The 8,958-nt window shown below is 41.3% G+C and overlaps 1 pseudogene; it reads right to left on the minus strand.

Moving 5' to 3' along the window:
• Nucleotides 1-2,474: 2,474 nt before the first annotated feature.
• Nucleotides 2,475-3,893, minus strand: LOC137773139 (tubulin alpha-1C chain pseudogene; annotated as a pseudogene).
• Between the last annotated feature and the right edge of the window lie 5,065 nt (nt 3,894-8,958).

Below are 8,958 nucleotides of genomic sequence, written 5' to 3' on the forward strand. Positions count from 1 at the left end.
TCCTCCACTCTTACAGAGACAAGAGTTCCCTTGACTCTCTCCTTGGTCCTAAGAGCCTCAGCTCCAGCACCTTTTCTTGGCTCCAGTCATAGACGAACTCAAGCTAAGTTCATGATAATCTCTCAGTCACAGGGCCAAGATTAAAGCAGTGAAATACTCATTAAGGCACAGATTTTAAGGGAGCATCAAAAAGCCCAATAATCACAGTCAATAATACTTTAACGTAATATTTTAAAAAATTAGAATGAATGCAGAAAATCCATGGTGAACAAAATATCAAAAGTTCAAATAAAGACAGGCTGTTTGTTTTATGACTCTGCGTTGTTGTGCAACAGGAGCAGTAGTTGCCATTCAGCCCAAGATTCCTGGACCCATAGGCCAAGTGGATTTATGAGGGGTGACAATGGTGCACGAATAAATTGGGCAACATGGGGCTTTATATATAGTCATATTTTTAAATCGTAATGCTTTTATTAACTCTTTCCACTTGGCTGAAGGTATAGGAGGGTATCTTGTGCACGTATATAGAGGTACACATTTTTCCCTTGGCCTCAAATCTCCAATGGGGCACTGCTCAGCAATGTTCATCCACAACAAAAAGAGGTTTTTATATTATGGTCATAGTGGGATTCTGGGCCTTGCCATGTATAATTAAAGCCTATCAGTGTGTACCCTGTACCTGAAAGTAAAAAAGCAGTCCCCTCTCAAAATGAAGTCTGCCACCCTTATAGTAATAAGTATAAACCACAGGCAGCTTTTTAAATTCACAAAATCATATTCTCACAAAATGCATTCCACTAATGATTATTTGTGAATCAGGTCTCTGCCCTGTACTCTTCGTGGGACGAGGAAGGATTTTCTGCAAACCTCTGGTCCTTTGGTGGGAAAAGCAATTCCTAGCTCGAGGTGCAGAAGTCATTAAAATCGTTAACACTCTACCTGACGTGCAACCACAGGATGGTTACTGTTAATCATTCCCTGTTCATGTCTATGAAGGCTACACTTCTCTATGCATTATCTCACCTAATCTTTACCAAAAAATCCATGACACTAGTATTATAATTCCCTTTTTACAGCTGAAGAAACTGAGTGTCAGGAAAGTTAAATGGCTTTCCTCATTAGCACAGTTGGGACCTGACATACAAGGGTCCAGTAAGTACAAATATGCCAGCACTCTGTTTACGGACTGTAAGTTTTGCTAAATATATCAATCTTGTCATTTGAACAAAATATGCAGGAGTCTCCTGAATTCATAACTCTATGTACCTGCTTCCGAGAGAAGCAGCATCCAAATTATTTTTTACTGAAGGATATGTTATAACATCCCTTAGTAGCTAATTCAGTGATTGACAACTGATATATACCTGGGGGGGAATCTTAATTACACATATTAGTTTAATAAGAAAACCTGATAATAAATCAATTAAAACTAGGGAATGGAGGACAAAGTGGCATATGGCATAGAAGCTTTAATTCTATTACCATAATCCTTGACTGCTGAGAGAGTGTGTGTGTGTGTGTGTGTGTTTGTGTGTGTGTGTATGTGTGTATGGCAATACTGCCCAGTAGAATTTTCTGTAATAATGGAAATGCTCTGTATCTGCACTCTTCAATGAAGTAGTCTCATGTGACAACTGAACATTTGAAGGGTGGCTGGTACAACTGGGGAGCTGAATTTTTAATTTTATTAAAGTTCCATTAATTTACATTTAAATTTAAATAGCCACATGTGGCTATGGCTACCATATTGGACAGCATGGGGCTATAGAACAGGTGTGAAAATGTTGTCATTCAGTTCTTCTGGCAGTTCCTCTGATTCATTTTCTTGAACATATTCCAAGATGGAACTTTTTCACCCTAAATTCTGAGAACAAATAGGATTGCAGTGAAACGCTAGTGTAGTCATGTGAATGAAAGCTGAATAAGGACAAACCTTTCCAAAAAAGGGTCATATATCTACAAGGGAGGAAAATCTGGTCCAACAAACCAGGTAAGTTGTACATTGGGGAGCTCTACTGTGTTTCATTGCTAATGCTCATCTAGTGAACTGATTGATTTTCCTGTTAGGATGTAATGCAAACACAATCTGAATGTTTTTTGACACTGAAGACAACCACAGCTAATAAAAAGAACACCATTTGTATTTCAGTGATCCTGATGGATTATGATAAAGGGCTGCATAACACATTCCACGTAGAATTTGTATAGCACAGTGCTTCCCATTTTTCTTTCTTGTCAAGCAGCTATTTTACCTTCTATTAAATTATACAAATATAGTTTCATTTTTATAACATTATTCCTCCTATCTCTGAATACTTGCATCTTCTCTCTCACAATATCACCTTCTCTCTTTGTATTGCAATTTGGCTCCCATACCTAGTCTGTTCCTTCCATTCTCAGAGTATTCTTGAGATATTCTCAAGAATATTCTTTTTTTCTTTTTTTTAGAAATACCACTTGTATTGGCAAGATAGGGCCACAATGGGCAGCTCCACAGAACACAAATAAGACAGTCCCAAGACAAGAGGGTAAAATTGCAGCAGACAGGTTAATATTCTTCACCCTCATCTTCTCCCTCAGCGCTGTCGGCTCCAGCCTCCTCATAATCCTTCTCAAGGGCAGCTGTATCCTCACGGGCCTCAGAAAACTCTCCTTCCTCCATGCCCTCACCGAGTACCAGCGAACAAAGGCACGCTTGGCATACATCAGGTCAAACTTATGGTCCAGGCGAGCCCAGGCCTCAGCGATGGCTGTGGTGTTGCTCAGCATGCACACAGCTTGCTGTACTTTGGCCAGGTCTCCACCAGGTACCACAGTGGGAGGCTATTAATTAATGCCAACTTTGAAGCCAGTGGGGCACCAGTCCACAAACTGGATGGTACGCTTGGTCTTGATGGTGGCAATGGCAGCATTGACATCTGTGGGAACCACATCGCCATGGTACAGTAGGCAGCAAGCCATGTATTTACCCTGGCGAGGGTTGCATTTCACCATCTGGTTGGCTGGCTCAAAGCCAGCATTGGTGATCTCTGCTACAGTAAGCTGTTCATGGTAGGCTTTCTCAGCAGAGATGACAGGGGCATATGTGGCCAGAAGGAAGTGGATGCGGGGATAGGGCACCAGGTTGGTCTGGAATTCTGTCAGATCAACATTCAGGGCTCCATCAAACCTCAGGGAAGCGGTGCTGGAGGACACAATCTGGCTCATGAGGCGGTTAAGATTAGTGTATGTTGGGCGCGCAATATCGAGGTTTCTACGACATGTCATAGATGGCCTCATTGTCTACCATGAAGGGACAATCAGAGTGCTCCAGGGTGGTGTGGGTGGTGAGGATGGAATTGTAGGGCTCAACTACAGCTGTGGAAACTTGAGGGGCTGGGTAAATGGAGAACTCCAGCTTAGACTTCTTGCCATAATCGAGAGAGATGTGCCATCAGCAGGGAGGTGAGTTCCCCCACCAAAGCTGTGGAAAACCAAGCAGCCCTGAAGACCTGTGCACTGGTCAGCCAGTTTCCGAATTCGGTCCAAGACGAGGTCGATGATCTCCTTGCCAATGGGGTAGTGACCTCGGGCGTAGTTATTGGCAGCATCTTCCTTGCCTGTGACGAGCTGCTCAGGGTGCAAGAGCTGGCGGTAGGTGCCAGTGCGAACTTCATCAATGACCGTGGGTTCCAGGTCTACAGACACTGCCCTGGGCACATGCTTGCCAGCGTCTGTCTCACTGAAGAAGGTGTTGAAGGTGTCATCTCCTCCCCCAATAGTCTTGTCAGTTGGCATCTGGCCATCGTGTTCCAGGCAGTAGAGCTCCCAGCAGGCATTGCCGATCTGGACACCAGCCTGGCCAATGTGGATGGAGATGCACTCATGCATGACTGAGACTTGTAGGGTTCTGCGGGGCTGGAGGAGGGGAGGGGACGGCCACGAAACTCTCCAACTGACAGACTACCAAGGAGTCCAGGGGAGAAGTAGTCTCAAGAATATTCTTGATCTCCTTCTCTAATGCTTACTGAGTTCCACAATCTTCTCCTTTCTTTTTAATTAATTAATTAATTAATCTTGGTTGCATTGGGTCTTCGTTGCTGTGCGTGGGCTTCTGATTGTGGTGGTTTCTCTTGTTGTGGAGCACGGGCTCCAGGCGCGCGGGCTTCAGTAGTTGTGGCACGTGGGCTCAGTAGTTGTGGCTCGCGGGCTCTAGAGCGCAGGCTCAGTAGTTGTGGCACACAGGCTTAATTGCTCCGTGGCATGTGGGATCCTCCTGGACCAGGGATCGAACCCGTGCCCCATGCATTGGCAGGCTGATTCTTAACCACTGCACCACCAAGGAAGTCCTTTCCTTTCCTTTTTTACACCATCCACTTTATGATTCAACCGTAGTCAAATTCAATATAACAGATTCCCCACCCCCCCACCTAATGGAGCAACATAAGAATCCTTCTGGGTGCTGGTTGAACTGCAGCCCCTCAGGTGCCAATGCTAACATTTAAGCTACAAAGAGGAAGGGCAGCCCATGGCAAAGGCCAGAGGAAAGGTCAGAAAGTGATGGAAGATACAAAGAAAGTTATCAGTGGTGCCTCCTGGGGAAGAGACGTCCTGTCAGTTAAAGACTGAGAATGTTACCCATCTACAGCCTTGGTGAGAACCGTCTCCAGATGGCACTGGGGTGAGAAGTTAATGGAAGATGTTGAAGCTGCCATCACAAATGTAGACCATACTTCCAAGAAGGTTGGCTAAGGAGAGAAGTAGAAAGGGAAAAGGAGCTACAAAGGGCTCAGGGAGAAGAGGCTTTTGTTTAGAATGGGAGAAACGTGAACAAGTTAACATCAGCTGGGACCTCCCTGACTCTGAGAGATTTAGGTAAACCTGGTCCAAAGCCACGGTCAAGGGCTTCCTTCCCTGATTTCAGTGACCTGAGAGCTTGCTCCCTCAGGCTTCTGTCCACTTGCACACCTATACCTGTGGTCTCAGGTCCATCTCATGTCACCTCAGTGGAAATCTTAGCCCTTTCCCCAGTTTCTAAAGAGATACATATATTCATGTTAATAGTAATCTATATAATCAAAAATGTCATAAGTTAAAAAACTTAAAGGAAGTCTGGAGGTGCTCCCAGAGAGAGATTGCACTGCAAACCACGTTGCCTTCTGCCATCCAGCTGGCTCCTCCTCCACCCTCCCCAACTCTCTCCTTTTTCTTTAGAGCAAGGAACTACTTTCCTTGTCTGAAGCAGAGCGATGCTCCCACAGTCAGGCCCCTGTAAGGTCTCAGTTTCAACCCCTATGGGTTTATCCATTGATTCTTCTAACAAATCCTCAACAGGAACTTTCATGCCATTTGCTAACAGAATTCAACTTTTCTCTATCCTGTTATATTAGTGATCTGGGGATTAAGGGTTTATAGAGCTACAGAGATTGATTCATGGAGCAAAGTGCTCGGAGACACTTGGAGGAGATGGGAGGGTGGCTCTTTTATTTCTTATCATTGGTGGGGCTGGAGGTGAGAATAGGTGAGAATGAAGATGAGCCTGTATGGGTAGCAGGATATTTATGAGGGGCGGATGGGAAAGTGAGGACTTGAAGGTTTGTGGACTCAACATTCTCTATGGGGCGAGATCATCTGCTAGGAGAGAGAGAGAGAGAGCTGAAGAAAGTTTGGGATAGTAGCCCAAGAGCGGGAGAGAGAGAGAGAGGGATTCTTAAACAGGGAAAGGGATTGACAAGCTGAATTGAGACTCCTTATGAGGTAAGAATCATACATCTGTGAAAACACTAATTCCCGTGGTTGTACTTTTCTCCAGCAGTGCTGTCACTAAGTTCTGGAAGCGGAGCAGGGGGAGTGCAGGGTTGATCCAAGGTTGAGGGCTTACAGAGCAGGACAGCCTGGGGACTGGCTGATGAGAGCTCAGTTCTAGGGTTTTATTTTGAAGTCCTGGCCAACAAGGGAAGAGCCAGTGCAGGAGCCTCTCCGCAGCAGAGAGTCACCCTTGGTGGACTGTCAGCTCACCTTGGACCATACCTTGGTAATAATAAAGCGGGAAGGAAGGATGCTTTTGTACCAGTTTTATTTAAGCACCTTGGGCAATTGTTTCAAATTTGTGACGATGATGTCTCCATTTTCTTCTGACTCCTCCTATGGTTCCTTTCACCTGCTTTGGTCAAAAATGATTGATCTTACGACTTTATGTTATTTCCTTAAACGTTATTTATCCCTCACTCTCTGGTTTCCTGGACTTTTTTTTCCTAACCCCCACTATAATACTGACACCCAGTGGCCTGTTAGTACAGAGCTGCAGACATGCTGGGTTTTCTTCAGCACAGCCTTAGGAGAAGATATTAAGAAAGCATATCCTTCCTTGGGGAAGAAAGTAAAAGAAGAGCTTCTTGTTCCTTAAGCAGTCAGAAGAAAAATGCATCTTCTTAGGAACTCAGAGGACCCTGAGAATAAGAAAAGCTTTGACCTCAGAACTAGACATGCTTCTTTAAGAGCTAAGTGAATTTAGCCAGAAACTATCCTAAACTGGGAATGAAAGGAGATCAGGATTTTGAAGAAAAAGAAAAAGAAAGAAAGAAAAAGACCTCTCAAATTAGAGCTAGGCAAAAGAGATTCTGAATGTAAAGCCACTTGGGGAGGATGTGTGCTCTTGGATAAATCTTTTTTTTTTTTTTTTCAGCAAGCATTTATTAAGGACCTACTGTAACTGGCTTATTGAGCAGTCTTGGTTCCATGGGAGACGTAAGTGTGAAGAAATTTTATTTTTTCCTGTCATTGTTTTCAATCTGTCAGATATCTCTTTCTTGACCTTTAATGAAATCTTGGGCAGATTTAATAACATTTGGTTACTGAAAGTCCATTTGTTTAAAACTCCAATAGTACCCAATTCAAATCTCAAATATTACCATAGCCCTACTCCCACTCCAGGTACTAGGTCACAAAGAAAATCTTAACTTAAAGAAGTCATAATTTTTTAAATTTAGGTATAACTGACATATAACATTGTATTAGTTTTAGGTGTACAACAAAATGAGTTGATATATGTATATATTGTGAATGATTATCACAAGTTTAGTTAATATCCATTATCACACATAGTTCCACATTTTTTTTCTTGTGATGAGAAATTTTTTTTTTTTTTTGGCCACATGGCATGAGGGATCTTAGTTCCCCGACCAAGGATCAAACCCATGCCCCCTGCACTAGAAACACAGCGTCTTAACCACTGGACCACCAGAGAATTCCCAATGAGAACTTTTAAGATTTACTCTCTTAATGACTTTCAAATACACGATAGTTACCATACTGGACATTACATCCCCAGAACTTATAATCTTATAAACAAGAAGTCATAATTTTGAGAATCTAAGTTATATAAAACATATTATCTGGTCATATTGAAATAATTACATCAGAAATAAGCAATAAAAAGACTTGATAGAATCTAAATATTTGGAAACTTAAAACGGAATTCTCAAATACTCATGAGTTAAACAGGAACTATAGCAGAAATGACAAAATATTTGTACTGAAGGACTGGGAAGGTACTACAGATCTGAACCTGTGAGATTAAGTTAAAGGAAAATTTATAACCTTATATGCATTATTTAAAAACAACAAGATCTAGAAATAAATAAAGCTTTTTACTCATGAAGCTATTGAAAGAGTGATAGGGCAAACTTAAAGAAAGTAGAAGCAAAGAAGTAGTAAAGATGGCAGAAGATAAAGAATTAGAAAACAAAACAACAAAGAGAATCAAAAATCTAAAAACTTCTTTGTAAACAGAAAATCATAATACAAATCATCTTCTAATGAGATGAATAAAAGAAGGCATAAATGAACAGTATTAGGAATGAGAAACAGATACGACTGCAGATACAGTAGAGACTTTTAAAACCATGAGACAACTATAAATAATTTTGCCAATAAATTTGAAAATATGAAGAAGATTCAGTGTCTTCTAGAAAATGTAAATGATCAAAAACTAATTCAAGAAGAATTAGGAGACCTAAAAGGAACTATAGCTGATATTTAGAACGTCCTTCTTTTGAAAACTGCTGCATGTTTTCTGTTACCTTCAGTCATGATCTGAGCTGGCCAAGATTCTTCACCTGCTGGTGGGACCCAAACCCTCATTTCTGAAGGGTTGGATCTTCAGCAGTCTTGCCTTTTCTTGTTTGATGCAGTTTTTCATTAACTTTTCCCTCCTGATTGCAATTTAATAAGGGTTGCATTTAACAACAGACTTTTTACATATTGCAAACATTTTAAAGTATAGTCAAGCATCCTTCCATTATCGATCATTATGGGGATTTTAGTAAAGGTAAAAATTCTTCTGAAAACACTTGTAAAATGTGCTACCATCTTAATATTTGTGTAAATATTAAGAAATACTTAGGAAAGATTATCTTTTTCTTTTCAAAAGGTTTTCACTATAAGGCACATAATATTAAACTCTAGAAGCCATTAGATTATGTAATATTTCCCTTTTAATCATTATTTGCCCTTTACCTTGTATTGCCTGAATGAAGCAGGTGAGTAGTGTAGTTATAACAGAATTGATCGAAACTACTGGATTTAATAAATAACATATTTGTATGCAGAAAAGGTATTATTAACTTTATTTAATGAGAAAAATGGCATATTATATGTAAACTATGGATCCTATACTGTTATAGGCAAAAAAAATTGTGAGGCACTTAGATTAACAGTGAAGGAGAAAAGTACTGAGATTTCCTTTTTTTTTTTTTTAACATCTTTATTGGAGTATAATTGCTTTACAATGGTGTGTTAGTTTCTGCTTTATAACAAAGTGAATCAGCTATACATATACATATATCCCCATATCTCCTCCCTCTTGCGTCTCCCTCCCTCCCTCCCTATCCCACCCCTCTAGGTGGTCACAAAGCACGGAGCTGACCTCCCTGTGCTATGCGGCTGCTTCCCACTAGCTATCTGTTTTACTTCTGGTAG

Source organism: Eschrichtius robustus, chromosome 12, assembly GCF_028021215.1.
Source record: "Eschrichtius robustus isolate mEscRob2 chromosome 12, mEscRob2.pri, whole genome shotgun sequence".
NCBI lineage: Eukaryota > Metazoa > Chordata > Mammalia > Artiodactyla > Eschrichtiidae > Eschrichtius > Eschrichtius robustus.